We start from the raw sequence: 16,752 nt of genomic DNA, 5'->3' as shown, positions 1-16,752 counted from the left end.
GATAAGTGCTTTGACATCCTGGGAGAGATGCTGTTGGAGAGGGTAGCTTACAGGTGCAATCTGTGTGCAATTTATTCCTGCAATTTGCTTTTCTTGCTTTTTCACTGCCATGCTCTAAGGGGCCTGATGCTGTGTCAGCCTTGAGGCAGACCCACAGACCACATCCCTGAATCTTGCAGCAGTAAGTCACAGCAGAGGAAACACTGTGGAAAATGCTCACTGACTCGTGCTACTAAGGAGGAAGCTGTGCTGCAGCGCTGTCAGCCTCCTGAGGTCTTACTCCATCTGGGCTGAGCGGCTGCAGCTGCTCCCCACTCTCCCGACTCACCTCTCCTGTTGCAGCTCTTAGAAACAATGCATGGTGCAGTGTGTGTGTCTGAGGCACTTTGTAGGATTGGGGGAGCGAGTTGTTCACACTTTCCAGCCTTCCTTTTGACAGGGGATTTGGCTACAGGGCAGCAGGGACCTTGCTGGTGTCCTCTGCTGAGGGAATGTGTGTGGTGCTGTGCTGTTGGGACCATCTGTTCACAGCTGTGCTGAGAACTTGCCTCTTCAGTGCCCTCAAGGCAGGGGAGCCATTGCTGATTCCCTGCTGGCATGCTGTATTTCACAAACAAAAGGTGAGGAAGAGCTGGGAGCAGCCCTGGAGGACAGCACACAGGGGATGTGGATTTGGGAGGGAAACCTCCAGAAAAGGTCAGTAAAGAGTATGCCCACACCCGACATGGCCTGTGAAGCATTGCTAGGTAGTGGCATCACACTGTCTCTGTGAATACAAATCTCAAAACATTGCAAACACATGTAAATACAAATCTCAAAACATTGCAGACTAAAGTGAGTAAAACCTTCCCTCTGAATTTGGAAGGTGGCACCCTTTCTGCTGAGAGAGAGGATAAGCCCTGGAGAGAAGACAACTTGTTCCCTCAAAGTCACCCCTGAAATCCATATCTGAGGGATGCAATGAGACACCAGAGGTCTTGCCTGCCAAGCCCCTCCCTGGTCAGGCTACATTCAGCCCGAGGGTATTTTCAGAGAGCTTGCTGAGCTGTCTTCTGCCTAGTCCACACCTCTGCCCCAGGACAGGCCCTCTTCCCAACTCCTTTCCTTCCCAACTTCTGGATGTGGTTAAAGAGTAATGGCAGGGGATGAGGAAGGATGTCAGGTGCATCTTTTCCAAGGTCCAAAGTTGCAGCAGGGCCTCTCTCTCTCTCCTCATTGTAAATCTGCCTGAGAATATGTGTGGCAGAACAAGCAGTCCTTGATCTAAAATCTGCCATCCTTTGAAGAACCTGTGCTTCAGCGAAGCAGCCAGCAGTTGCTGCCTGAAGAAGGCTGAAAAGCCACTCTGCAAAGCTCTGCAGTTTCATTTCTCTCCCCCTTGAAGCACCAGAGCTGTGCACTAATCAAGCTATTTCTGCTACAAGCTTGGGAGGAAAGAAAGAGAGATTGTTAGTGTTAATGCTATTTTTAAATACTTTGCAGACTCTTGAATAGGATGATGATGGGGGCCGGGTAAGGACCCAGACAGAGACAGATTGATGTGTGGTAAACACATCTGCTATTCTGCAGTTGGGAGGCAGCTCTTTCAGCAGCACCACTCCAAAGGTGCAGCAAGGAGCCTCTGTGAGGGCTCTGCTCACAGCCTCTGACAGGGCTTTGCCTTGGTGCTTCCAGTGCTCTCTGCTCCTTCCTCAGCCACCTTCAGGGCAGTGTCACTGCAGAGGGGTTTAGAGCCTGCAACCTCCCAGGAATCAGCTTCCAGTGGCACAGCATGTGTAAGGGTTGTGCATGCAGGCCAGAGCCCTCACACACCTTCTGTGTAGGGGGGAGCAATTGCCTGCTTCTGCCTGTACCTTGCACCCTGGGGATGGGGTCTGTCCATGAAAGGCTGGAGAGAGCCTGAGTGACTGTCTTCTCTCAGATCCTCCTGCCCACCAGCTAAAGAAGTGCAGATCTAAAGAAAGTCTTTGGTCTCATCCCTGCAGGAGAGAATGTTCCTATGTAATAGGGAGAGAACAGGATGGGAGCAGGGAGGTGAGAAGGAGGGTTGTACTGATGGAGAAGTTTAAAGAAACCCTGAACCATTGAGCTGTTTGGACAGGGGCTCCATGTGTATCCCAAAGATGGCGCTTAAGCATTCTGCCTCTCTGGAAAAGTTTTGCAAAGGGAAGATATGATTTACCTTTTGATGGATTTATGAGCCATTCTTTAGTGTCAAGCAGAGAGCTTTATCCTGAGGGTTGATCTCTGTAGAACGGCTTAAAAAAGGAAGGTGCTCTCTGTTAAACTGTCAGCTTTAAGAATTATTTCTGTGCCATTCTGTCAGTCCTGTCTCCATTAAATTCCATAAGGCTTTTCCTTAAAGGTAAGTAACTGATTTTTTAAGAAACTAAATCTTAAGTGAGCTATCTGTTGAAAGCATGGATGGATCCTCCATCCCATTACAGTGAATCAATGCATGAGTACTTTTGAAAGCACTGTCATGGAGACCCTGACCTGGACCAGGAGATGTTGCCACCCCACACACCCTGACCACAGCAGATCTCTCTGCACTGCCATTCCTAACAGCCAGTATTAATCTTGCATCCAGAAGGATGTGAACGGCCCTGCTTTCCATAACTGCTCTACTGACAGGGATGTCAAATCCTTTTTCCAAAAGCCGATCGTGACATGTCCTTTATCTGCTCCTTCTGGGAGGCGGGGGGAGGCTGGGGGTGGAGAACAGAGGGCAGTTGTCACCCAGCTCCTTGGCTATATGAGAAAGTGGCTTCTGTTTCCGAGCTTCTCTCTGCTCCACATCTTTCATCGCCATCAAATTGAACAAGACTTTCTTTTGTGCAAGGGGAATGAATGGTCCGCGCGAGGGTCAAATAGCACCGCCTGCCCAGGCTGGGGCCTGCCTCACACAGTATGGGCTTGTCCTGGGCACACACAATCGCTGTCAGTTGTGTGTGCCCCCAGGCTGGCCTTCCCTCCTGGCACTGGACACAGGGGGGCAGAGTCCATGCATCCATCCAGCCACGGAAGGAGGCGAATGTCAGGGCAGTACTGCCCTCTGCAACATCCAGTGCTGCATCCATGCAACATCTAGTGGCTGGGGAGGGCTTTTCTGGACTGGGTGCCCCCCACTTGCTGGATTAGTGCTTGAATGCAAGTCTGAGCATGCCAGCAGTTCCATGTAGTCACAGCTGTGAAGTCCTGTATGAAAGACCTACATGTGGAGGTCAGATAGGAAATTTCTCTTGATGTGGTGATGTTCTGATCTGGGTAATAGCTCTAGTTGCGATTTTTGGTCTTTAAATGAGAGGCAGCCACAAATTCCTATGGATTCTCCGAGTGAGCCACATGCCTCCTCCAACACAAGCCTGCAGAGTCATCTCATAAATGCGACAGAAGCTTTTGATCATTGTCTGCCAGAACAGAATCTGCTTCCTGCTGTAGGTTATGCATCACAGAAAGATGCATGCTGGTCTTTGCTGGTGAACACTTAGATGTTTGTTCATCCGGCCTTCTGGTGCGTGTGGGGCCCTCTGACTACGTCAGCTATTGATGCCACCCTTCTGAGGCTGGGCAGCCAAGTCTGGGCAGAGCCTTCTCTCTTAGGAGGGCTGTATCTCTTGATGAGAAAGCAGAATTTGTCAAGGCAGAGAAGTACATGGTGTCCAGTTTTTAGAGGAAAAGGAAATGTCTTTTCCTCTAAGCCTGCAAGCTCTCCCTTAACAAGAACAGTCTCTGCTACTCCAGTGTAATCCTGCCCAGGTTTCTGCTTGGGAGATAGCTTGGACATTACAGATTCAATGCATTTAACATTCTTTGCTTTCTGGAGATCTCCTGAGCACTGTTCAGGCCAAGGTGATTACAGCTGTGCTGAGTGGAACAGCAAAAAAAGCCCAAGCTTGAGCTGAATGCCAAGACAGGCTGTTTCTCTGTCAATCAGCAATGAAGAAGTCTGTGTCCATGGGCAAAACCAGGACAAGAGGCTGCAAATATCTGTGGAAGAACTAAAGACTCTTGGTGATTCCTGTATTGTGCCACACCAGCAAATAGAAAGGCCACTGTGCTGGGCTCTTTGTTAAATGCATCTCAGCCTCTAAGCTGTCAGTTTTGAGTGCTCATAATGCTTGGCCGGTTAATCATTTTTGCAACATGAAACTCTATTTCAGTCCTGAAATAGAGTATTGCAAAGTGTGCTAGACCAATGTGACATGACAATGACATTAAGAAGGCTCAGAAAGCTTTCAGACCTCTGGACAATGGATTATACTCCTGCTGATGGGCTGTCTTTAAGAACAAGAGGCAGTGCTACCGTACCTGAAACAGGTGGAAAGACTCTATGAGCAAAGAAATGGGATGAGCTCATGAGCAGGGATATGGAAGTCCCTTCCTCTCCATCCTCCTCCATCTGTTGACCTCATCTCAGCACTGCAGAGGACATTCTGCGTGGGAGATTCCATCGTTAATTCAGACTTTGGGCTTGCTTGGCTCTCAGCACCTCGCCCACACAAATCCTGCCAATAGTCATTATTGTGATGTCTTCAGAGCTACTTCCAGTGAGGAATATTGGGAGAAAAGTGATGGGTGGATGTAATGTAATGTGCTGACACCACATGAACCTTGTACCCCACTCTTTATTTCAGTCTCATTTGTGATGAAAGGCCTCCTTGCTCTTTCTTTGCTTTCCATCTCAGCAGCAGCAGCAAAGGATCAGGTCAGGGATATGAAATGAACACAAATGTGTACGGGCTCCATGTATGTGTGCATGCATGTCTGTGTGTGCCTGTGCAGCACAAGGAATAAAGTCAATGATGTCTTCTTGAGTAAGTCACGGGTCACCTGTCATCTGTCACCTGCCTTTGAAAGTCTAATTTTGTCAGACAAGACTGATTTTGTCAATAGGGCATCTATAAGAAACATTTTCCTAAGAAGAGATAATACTCTCAAAAAGACTACACATGTACTCTTGTATCCTTTAAGACTTGAATATTCTGGGAAGTTGAGTTGTGTGGCAATAGAACAGCACTTATTGCTCTAGCTATGTTATTTTAACTCCCTCATGTGCATAATCTGTTCTGGAATAAGAGTAATTACTCCAAAGTAAGAAAATGCTTTTATTCTAGAACAGCATCTCCCTGAGGGTGAATTATACTGAGAGCAGAGTGTGAACTAGTTCTTCCTGCCTTACCAGACTTTAGGATGCAAAAATTGTTTTCTGATCTGCACCAGAATAAAAATCAGATTATTTCAAGATTTTTATCAGTGAAAATAAATCAGTGAGATCAGGAAGAGCTCCTTAGCAGCCTGCTGATCAGTATCTGCTGTGGGTGGATGATCCACAGTTTGAGGTCCCTCGACTCCCTGATTCATGGATGGACATTTACTTGGAAATCCTGCTTAGAGTGAAATGTGAATGAAAACACTTCACTGTAATAAGTGTGTGTTCTGACTCTTATTGTCTTTTTTTTTTCTAAATTTGAAGTGTCCTTGTCCTTGAGAAAAGTTTCATCTTTGATAAAATCAGTTGGTATTTTTCAATGAAACACTGGTTTGTTAAAAAATTCATGACCAGCCTTAGTAGTATTAGCATAGATTTAATGGTATAATTATCTAACTATAGTTATGCTGGTCAGTTCCCTGAGGTACTGAAGCTCTAAGCTCATTTCTTTGTGTGCATGCAAGCACAAATGATAATGCAAGTCGAGTAATCCTCTCCCCTGAACACGGGCATCTCATCTCTTCCCTGAAACTACCCTTGCTAGTGGTGCCCTGGAGCACTCACATGATCCTGCCGTGCAGCCCCCTGGGCTGCCCTTCCCGGGCTCCCCACACATATGCTAACAGCTGGGATTCCCCTGAGGCTCCCTCAGACCTTCACCTTCCAATGAAGCAAAATCCCCAGCCGCTGCATCCCTTACCCCCGTGCTCTGTGTTTGCAGCACTGCCAGCACCCAGGGCTGCTCTGGGCTGCTGACCTTGAAGCAGCAAGCTCTGTTGTGTCCTCACCAGCCTGCCTGCCCGGCTTGCCTTTGCCTTCCCAGCGCATCCTCCCCCTCCATGGCCGCACTTGGAGCTTATTGGAGCATCCGCTGCCCTCTCCTTTGGAGTCGCAGGGAACGCTGCTGCCCTCAGCTAGCTGTCAGTATTTATCGTGACATCCCATTAGCACAATCCACACTAATGACTGTGAAAGACGCATCCATTTCCATTTTCTAAAGGGCTTCCACTGGCTGGGATCCAGCTGCAGGGTGAGGCTGGGGAGGGTGGCAGGGGGACAAATCTTTGTGTTGACAGAGCAAAGGGTACATATCATTAGCGAGTGCTCTTCCCTCCAGCGGCTCAGCGGCTGTCAGGGGCGAGCGAGGGATTCCTCTCCTGGCAGCTCAGCGCTCGGTCAGGGCACTGCAAGGTGCGAGCTGGTTCGGGGAGGGGGGAATCGCCTCCCTTTTGCCATCTGCACGGACAGAGCAGCTTTCCAGTTACACAGACTGCAATTGTCCAAAGCTGCCATTTCTCTCTGAAGTGTGTGTTGAGAGTTAAATCTGCCGTCGCATGCCCAGTGTGGAGGAGCCAGGAAACAGGATGCAAGAAGTTCATGGTCCGTGTGTATGTGGTGGGGAGAGGGGTCAGGGTTGGGAAATCATGATGCTGCCTCTCCCTACCCTACACAGCACTCAGTTCACCTGGTGTGCAGGTCTATGTCTGTAAGGTCTCTGATTTGTTCTCCCCAGATGTCCCCAGTAAGGAAGAATTAACTTCTCCCATATATCCAGCACTCTTACCCACTCCTTTACAACACCTTCTTAATCCTGTTTGTGTCCTTTTGTCTGACTGAATTGGACTTTACTGCAAAGGAACTGAGAGACTTCACTGTCAATCTTGTGTAGAGAGGGAATGGGTCCATGGGAGATGCTCAAAGCTCTTGCTATGTCATTCTAGGTGGAGATAAGTCAGTTCTGTTGCAGTGAGACCAAAAAATAATGGTTACAAGAAATCAGGTTTGTATTCTGAGCCCAACCCTGATTTCCTTCAGCAATCCCTGCTGAGTGTTTTGGTTCAGGTGAAGGTGGAAGAGCATATGGCACTCAAAAACCCAGGGCAATCAAACATAGTGATGCCATTCCCTTCTTAGGACTTGACACCATTTTCTCCTTGTCCCTCTCACTTCCTGACTCCAAAACCTCCCACCCACTGCTGGCACAGATCACTCTGTGCTACCCAGCACAGAGGCCTCTGTACAAGTGAAATAAAGTAGAGAGAGCTTCCATCTCTGCCATCAGGAAATTTTTCCACAACCCAGTGCAACTTTTGCCATAAAACTTACCTGATAGTGAGTTGGAAATATCCTCTTTTGCTCCTCGCTTGTCTCCTGCCTCCCTAGCAACCTTGCCCTTTAGCTATTGATGAATAGCTGTGTTTGCTTTTTGTCATCTATTATCCCACAAATATAGATTTAACTTCTGTAATAGTTGCTGTAAATTTGACCTTCAAGCTCTCTGACTGGTCTCATCATTTTTCTCTGACCTCCAGTTCCAGAAATTGCCAGAATTGGCACAAGTACACAGCTGATGTAAACTCTCGCCAGTCAGATATCCCCCCGCTCTTTCTTAGGTGCCCAAAGCAACAAGGACCATTTTCAGCACATTTTTATATTAAAACCTTCTGTTTAGTTGGTGCTTCCTCTCCCTAGGTCCTATGCTGTTACTAGAAACATTTCACATATCTTCTATTTGCTGAGTATGTGCTAGCAATATTTTAGCCTTGACTTTTTCAAATGAATCCCATCTGGATGTTTCTTGCTGAGGTTTCCAATCTCTCTTGCTCTCTTCCTGGTTTGCTTTGGTCTTCATTATTTCATCCCCAAGGAACCACAAAAGGTTTCTATAGTCCTCCTTTGATGTCTATCCTTGTCTCACTGCCTGTATACTTTCCTTTTGCATTTTAATTCATTGAGAAGTTCCTTGCTTATCCAAATGGGCTGTATGCTGAAATATCCAGTCTTCCTGCTGAACAATATTGTTTGTTCCTAAGCTCTCAATAATTTTGTTTTAAGAATCAGTCAGGCCCCCTTGGTATCTCAGCGCCTCACAGCAGCTTCTTTTTCATATGATTTTTCCTGGAAAGTCTCTAAAAAAAAAAATCAAAATTTGCTCTGGGAAAATCCAGAGTATTAACTGCTGTTTAACTTCCCAAACATTCTCTAGATCTTCAACTCAGAGATTGTATGGTCACTGTGGTCCAAGCTACTTTCTGTGACATCATTCACCACCATTACCCCTGTCTAATGGAACAGCATTGGAACAGCATTGCTTTATCCCTGCAGTATTTTGATGTTCCTAGGACATACCTGGGTTTCCTGTTGCCCTCCCAGCAGATGTCTGGATGGTTGATATTCCCTGTGAGGATCAGGGCTTGCACTAAGGAGATTTCTGTTAACTACTTCTTCCTCTTGGTCCAGAGGTTTGTGATGGAACCCCAATGCAACCTCCTCATGTTTCTTTCTTTGCTCCTGCCTGTCCTTCCTAAAGAACATCCATGACCTCCAGTTATGAGTGACATCCTTCCATGTCTGTGTGATCCCACATGAACCTTTCTTGCTCACTGCAATCCGGAAGACGGAGAGGAAGCTGGGTGAAGGTACACACAGTCCCTTCATGTGACTTCCCTTTGGGTAAGAAACCTCTTGCACCATGTTGGTTCCCAGCTGTGTTCCCTTACCTTGTGGTCATCAGTACTGTGGCACTCTGGTCCTCTCCTGCTGCAGCCTGGAAAACTCTGTTGCCCGGTGTTACTGAGCAGAAGGAAGTGTTTTCTGAGGCATGACAGCAAAACAAAGCTAAAACAAACACAGAAAGATAGATACTGAGATGTTCACATTCAGAATGAGGACAGAAATAATAAATAGGTCTTAAGATTAAAACTTTTTACAGCTATAACCTGTTTTTCACTGCTGCCCTCTAAGGAGATGGGTACTGTACATCATATGCTGTGACAGGGTGGTCTTGCTAAAAGCAAAATGATATGTGATGTGAGTGAGAGATTCATGGCACATTGGAGACTGGCTTGTCTTGCTTGTCTGGCTGAGCTTTGTGTGAAATTGATACGCTCTGATTATCTCTGATAATATGACCTGATGGCCAGAGGGCCACTACACAGCACCACAGCAGAAAAAGCTGTGCAAGGCTTGGTTAAACATTTCTGAGTAGGCTGAGAAACTCTGATGGAGTAGAGGACTGCTTCCAGTCCTTCCTCCCCCCCCAAAAGAGCCATTTGAAGGTCTTTTGATCATCACTGGATGGAAAAATTAGTCAAGAGGATGAATCAGGCCCTAAGAAGAAAGGTGAATGGAGCTCTGGTGATTTTTGTCCTACATTTTGTGTGCCCAGTTGGAGGTTGCACATGATTCAGCAGGACCTTCTCTGTTTGATGTATTGAATGGCAGACAGCCTAAAGCCTTCTGGACTTCAGTCCACAGCTAAACCCCAAACACTTCCATCACAGTGTAGAGATAAGAGAGAGAAGGGTAAGAAAAAATCCCAGACAAAAAAAGCAAGGCAGGCTGGCTGATAAAACTAATCAGGCTGGCAATGAGGAAAAGCTTTATTGTTACTACCTGCAACTGAAGATAAACTACAGGCAAAATGGCAAGAGCCGTTTGGGCTGAGCAGGGAAGGAGGTGGTGAAGATTATGGGATGGAGCACTCTGAGGAGAATCTTTGAAGTTGATTTACTATGTCTCTGACCTGAGTGAAATCCCGGGAAGCTCTGAACTGCACTTCAGATGTGGGGGGAAAAAAGACCCTTGTTTTTTTTGTTTTGTAGGTAGAAACACACAGTTGCGGAGGGAACAGGGGATACATAGCCAAAGGGACAGCTAGCCAGAAGAGGTAACATCTTTAGCAAGTTTGTCAACACATTTGTACATAGGAAAGGCAGCAATGAAGGGCAATGCATGATATCAAATAAGAAATGCTTCTTCCCACAAAACAATTCTCCAAGTGTGGGGTGAAGGAAGGAAGCAGCACAGCTCTTGGTGTCTGCAGCAAACAGAATCACTGCCTTTGCTGTCTCTTCACAGCACTTGGTGCTTCCCTCCCTTTGAAGCACCACTACCCTGTGCTTCCCTGAGGTGGTCTGCAGCAAGTGCCAAGCAGAAGCAGGTACATGGCCATATGAGACTTTGCCAGCATGCATGGCTGATTGCCCTGGAGCTGGGATGCAAATGGAAATCTGCTGTGCCACCTTTACAAGATTACATGGATGTCTGTGCTCTTGGGCCACAGGTAGCCTTCCAGCATCTCATGGATTTATTTCTGCAGCTCCAAGGGGAGGATACAGCAGCCTAAGGGACATGATCTCTTACAGACCTGAATGCAGAAATGTTCAACCTCAGTGAACTTAGTCTGAAAACTAAACAGTCAAAGTAGGGATAACTATCAGCATCTTTCTTTTCTATCTTCCCTGCTAAACATACACTGACTGGTTCAGAGAGTTGATACTTAAAGTATCTTAAGGACACTGGGAAAATCAAAACCAAGTAGTTTCTAAAGCTGGAGTTGTAGGGGAAGTGCTGAATTTCTAGCTTCAAAAAGCAAGACAATTTTAGGGGTAGAAGATCATTATCAGATGTCTATTTTTGAATTTTTGCTTATTACCATGTTCCCTGACCAATTTGCTGAAAAAAAAGAAGCAGCCAAAAATAAGAGAAGTAAATTAGATGGACGAATGTCAATGCACCTTTGAAAGGAAGCCCTGAGACCAGAGCCAATGTTGATAAGCTCTGACTTCAGGATACCATTTATAGCACAAATGTATATGACCAAAATAGGACTGGTTCCAGTAGCAAAAAGAAGGACATGAAGAACTCTGTATTTTATATAAGGAAGAAAATTTGCCCTTGGGAGCCACGGTACAGTACTGGAGAGAGGCTGCCTGCCACCAGGGCAGTTCTGCAGAACTTTCAGGTCTGTGCTTGTTGCAGTGAGAGGCCAGCATCCTCCAGCTTGCTTAAATACACAGAGAGACACGGGTACACACAGAGCAAGGGGCCACTTGATTTCACAATCCTGAGGTAAAAAAAACCCTAAAAAGCCATAAAAATTGGTTAATCCTAGGGAGGATAGAATCCATGCATACAGGGAGCAACGGTGGTTGTGCACTGCACAGAGCAAGGGAGGCAGGACCATCAGTCCATAGTGGCAATGGGCTTTTGATTCCCCAAAAGTGTGATGGTTCTGCTGAGGAGCTGGTGGGTTAATTGTGCTGGCAGGCAGCCTGATAAAAGAAATTTAATTGCTCACGGGGTCCTGTGTAGCCAGCAGTGAGTGAGAGAGAGGAGGCTGTGCTAGCTTTAGGGTGGGAAAATGTTTGTGTTGCTTTCATGAGGAAATTAAAAATACTGGGAAGCTATTCTGATTTATTATTGAGATAAAGCTGGCCACCATTCCTCAGGAAAAAAATAATCCTCTGATTGCATGAAGCCAGATCTAACACCAGAATCTGCCAAACACTACACACAAAGGCACACCTAATTGCTCAACACCAATAATGATTTTTTGCTCACAGTAATAAGTTTAGACCCCTCCCATTTTTCCCTGGGCTATGTCCCTACCGTCAGCCCTAACTCACACAGGAAAACAAGCTCAGCAAAGGGAGTGGTTTACCTGGGGGTCAGGCAGTGAGTCAGCCTCAGGGTTTAACCAGAGAACGTGTGACTTTCCATATGCTTGCCCAGACCTCCGGCTGTATTTCCTCCCCAGACCTGCCCCCAGGCCCTGGGTGGGATTTCTCTGCTCAGTGCACTGTGCATTAGCAGAGAGGAGCTGCAGAGGGTCAGTGATTTTGCTGACAGGACACTGCTTCACCTGAAGGATGCCAGAATTCCCCTTTTCCTGCATTGATCTTCTCCTAAATGACTTGGGAAAGATATTGCCGTGGAGGAAATGTTGACTACCAGGCTGGCAGCCTTGATGCAAATGTCCAAAGCAGCCAGGTCTTGGTGAGATTAATCCTTTCAATGAAAGATTGTGGCAATAAATCTGTGTAAGGGGTGGTGAAGTCTGATGCATGAAGACACTTTAAAACAACTAGAGATGTGTACTGTAGCTTGTCTGAACGATTCACACCTGCCAAGTGACACCCACACATTTTATTGTGCCTGTCAGTCTGCCCAAGCCCAGAAGGGAGGAAAAAAGCTGGTTTTCTTTTTCTCCTCCATACTCCTGTTACTGCCCTTCTGGTGTTTGTGGGGCAGGTAACCTGCCTTCTCCCACTGACCCATTTGCTGAGGTCTCTCATGCTGAGATACTGTGTCCTGAAAAAAGGAAGGCAGCCTTTGAAAAGGGCCTCTGTGAAGGGTAGCAGACATGCAGTGAAGAGCCATTGTACCAGGGCTTCCCCGGGGCACAGTAGATGGAAATGTTATCTTCAAGAAGCAGTACACAAAGATCACAGCTTTTTATAGCTCTGACCTCTTCAGACCAAAACTCCAGGCCGGAGGAATGTTTTTTTCCCAAGCTTCATGATTTGTGTCTGACTCAGGTCCTGCAGCATTGATGCCTGTCTGAACACAAGCCATGCTTGTGGCATGAAGGACTGATATTCCCCAGTCTCACCTGCCTCCTGGAGCAGAAAAGGCAGTGAGGGCTTAAAAGAGGCATATTCTTCCTCTGCCTCTCTTTTCTTTCTTCCTTGCATCCCATCATCTTCTTTCAGGAAGAGAATGAGACACAAATAGAGAATGCATTTACCTTTTCTCCCACCCCCCTGCTTCAAGCACAGAAAAACGCATTGAGAGCAAATTGTGCCCTGAGTTACCTTTACCAAGCCCTTTTAGGCTTGGGAAGGGAAATAGGCTGCTGCTAATGCCACCTTGAGATGCAGAGTTTCAGAAAGGAGAGAGAAGAGCTCAGCCAGGAGCTGTAGAAGCATATCTGGAAGAATGAGGTTGCTCTGGAGATGAGGGTCTCCAGAATATCTGCAGAAAAGACAAGGGTGCATACACATGTTTTTGGGGGTAACATGAGAGAAAGTACAAGCATCAATTGAATGAAGCTTAAAGGGGAAAGCTGGGAAATCTTCATCTTCAACAGGGTCCAAATCTGTTTGGCTTTATGCATCTTGAAGAAATGAGTGTAAGTTTAATTCCCCCAGCCACATATATGGATACAGACAGTGGAGGAATGCCCTTTTGCATATCTGTGTGTGTGTCTGTGAGAACAAGGGAGTAAAAAAAATGCACAGTCATCTTCTTTGCTTGGTCTGAGGTATGTGGGAAGGCATCTGACTCAGCATTTGGGGTTAGGCACTCCACCAGAGAGAGAAGCAACTCAAAGCAAAAGTTGGAAGATGGCTCAGCTGCAGGGAATCTTAATGTAAGCTGTATAGGGGTTTCATAAATACTGTTCCTCTGGTTCTCCGACTGACAGCAGGTTGTGCTCCATCGAAAACCAGGGCAGCTCAGAGAGGTCTGGCAGGAAGACAAGAAGGGGTGGTCCATCAGACTGGCTTAGCACTATATCATTTAAACAGAACTCTGCCTTCATCTCTTCCAGGGAGATTTCATGCAGCTGATTTAACATCCTAAATAAGATATCAAATATTAATACAAAATATTGCCTCTACCTCAGGGACTCAGAAGCTGTTCTTGCCATAAACTCAAGGCTTTCATTAAATAGGCTGAGGCTGCAGCTGTATTGTTCTTATAGAAACAGATCACTTTTCCTCTGTCAGGGCGCTGCTGTGATAGAGCTGTGAGAGAGGGAATATGAGAGAAAACAGTATGGAGCAAAAGAGATGATGGAAGAAGAGATACAGGGAACAGAAAATGGAAAGTATCAGCTGGGGAAAGAAGGATCAAAGAAAGGAATGAATGGGTACTGATGATGCGAAGGAGAAAAGAGGCAAAAGAATGGGAAAAAAAAGTAGCAATTATGTGGCAAAAGAAAGAGAAAAGCAAGAAGCTTGTTTCTGATTCACAAGGCTAGCACATGGTCCTGAGGGATCCAGGAACTACTCTGGAAATGCTGGGAAGCTGCATATGATTATTAATTAGCTGCAAGATGGAGTTGATTTTTTTCCTTTTGGCTTTTTCCATTCTTTTGCCTTTACTCAAGGAGACTGCAATGAGAAGTTCACCAGATTGACCTTCAGGAGCCAGCCCTGGGCTGGCAACAGAGAAACAATACCTGGGCATTCATACCTCAAACAGGAGGTGAGGTGCTGTGGTGGCCTCTGGCAAGTGGGCACTAGCACATGGTGTATCACTGGTGGGGAAACCTCATAAATGGGGCAATTCCTACCCTCCTGTGGTATGGGATGTGCAGTCAGCCTGGCTTGATAACTAAACCAGCCCCCAACTGCTTTGGAAGAACTGTCATTGCTTGTCTTGTGAATTAAAGATCTTTCCTGGCTCTGTGGCTGCCTTTAGTTGGTCCTGCTTTGTACAAATTCTTCCCCTGCTACACTACAGCACAATGCAATACCAGCAAATAATTCCAGAGGGTTTTAGCAGAAGACAGACTTCCAAATGAGAGAAGTGAGTTCAACACGCTCCACAATGCTATGCCACAGGTGATCTTGTGCTTATATTTTGCTGATTTTTAGGGATTGCTACCCAAACCTCTAAATGCAACAATGAAGAAGACAGATGAAGAAGCAGCACAGTGTGAGGTTTCCTTATTTAAGGTCCCCATCTGCTTCCACAGTGTATGGTCAGTAGAGGGGAATAACACATTTGCAGGTGGCAGAAAAAGACGCTCTTTTCATTTTTCTGGAGATTAGATTTTTACAGTGTGGCTCATTTGACCAATTGAAGGCAAATGCAATTCCTGGGCCTGCCACGTTTCAGGCTAAAAGGAATCACAGTTTGATCAAACAGTCTGACCTTTTGTGCACTGCAGGCCTTTCATATTCTTATTCCATTGCCACTATAATGGCAGGAAGAACTTGTGTTTCATGAAAGCATCTTTTTTTTAGATGAGTGTTTAGTCTTCATTTAAGGAGAGCAGGGGATGTGACGTCCACATTTTATGTCAGTGCTGTTTCCTGGCTGACCATCCTCTTTGTTGAAATTCATGCTTTTCCTCCAGCCCAAATTTGTCCAGCTTCAGTCAGTGACTTCTGCACTATTTGTTTTCTGCTAGATTAGAGAGACCCCTTTAGTAGCCGGCATTTTTTCCCCATGAAGATACTTGTAAGTTGCAACCAAATCACTTCTTTGTCCTGGTTTTGATAAACAAAACAAACTCAATCCTGAGATTCTCATAGAAAAGCACTTTCTCCAGATCTCTAAAGATTTTAGTTGCTCTTTGTTTTTCTCTTTGATTTTTCAGCATCCTTTAGAGGATGGACACCAGAGCTGAACATAGTATTCTCCACTTTGATTAATGAGGGGAGACTCCATTGCATTATATGGCTTCTGTGTGAGGGGAAGTGGAGGGACAGGTCCTGATCTCTTCTTGCTGGCAACCAGGACCTGAGGCAGCGGTCTGAAGTTGTGTCAGGGGAGCCTTAGTTTGGATACTAGAAAAAGGTTCTTCACCCAGAAGGGTGGCTGGGCACTGGAACAGGCTCCCCAAGGAAGCAGTCATAGCACCCAGCCTGACAGAGTTCAAGAAGCATTTGGACAATGCCCTCAGGCACAGGGTGTGACTCTTGGGAATGGTCCTGCACAAGGCCAGGAGCTGGACTCAATGATCCTTGTGGGTCCCTTCCAACCCAGCATATCCTGTGATTCTGTAATACTCTCATGCAAATATAAAATAACCCTTCTACAACAGAGAAGTAAGAAACACTTTTTTTTTTTCTGCATTGAAAGCTCTTATTATCTCTCTTTGTTAAGCAGTGATATAAGATGATCATTGCTTGTCTGGCTTTGCCACTAGATCCTCCTCAGATCTGATGTGTCACAAGACACTTGTGGTAGGAATAGCTTGTGCTCTTTCTTCTTAGTTTTTCATTGAACCACGTCAAAATGCATTTTATCTGTAAGCATCCACTTGCTATTGAATACAGTTTAGGGTCCATGATGGCTTTTTTCTCATATTTACTACTCTGCCAGACTTTATCTCTCTATAAACTTTACTGGCTGTGATTTTTTATTTACTTCCAGATCATTAGGCATCAGGCCCATTTCTGATTGTGGAGGTGTGTGAGACACCATCCCCATTTGAAGAGTTGTTCTTCCCGACAACTCTCTTTAAAGGCCTTACAGCTGTTTACTCTTAACCCATTTATGATGTGCTTTATGGATGTTGTAAAATCATCACAGGTCTGGTTTTAAATCAGAATATCATGCACTACTAAGTGAAGATAAATCTGTGTGGTTAACTTCTTCAGCTAAACTCACAAGTCCAAGAAAATCACAAAAGGTTTGACATGTTGATTGTCATTAATTATATTTCTGCTCATTACTTTGTCAGCAGCGGACATCTGGCCATCTGACCTACCACTGGAACAGGCTGCTTGCCTTTTTTTGCTGCATTAACACAGCATTAGAGTTATTTTGGTCTTCTGAGATTTTGTCTCCATGCCAAGGTTTGTTTACTGTAGATTACTGACTCTAATCAATAGGTGACACAGTGAACTCCTTTGGACTCTTGGATAAAAATCATTCAGATCTGGAAACACTAAAATATCTAACCTTAGTGGGTGATGTTTAACAGCTTAAGACACTAATGGACTGGAAAGCACTTCTTCATCCTCTTAAAATATTGCAGGTTTTTTTTGTTGTTGTTGTTTTTTTTTTTTTTTTTGTTT

Source organism: Molothrus aeneus, chromosome 2, assembly GCF_037042795.1.
Source record: "Molothrus aeneus isolate 106 chromosome 2, BPBGC_Maene_1.0, whole genome shotgun sequence".
Taxonomy (NCBI): Eukaryota; Metazoa; Chordata; class Aves; order Passeriformes; family Icteridae; genus Molothrus; species Molothrus aeneus.
The sequence above is the reverse complement of the archived record's forward strand: the minus strand, read 5'-3'. Positions refer to the sequence as shown.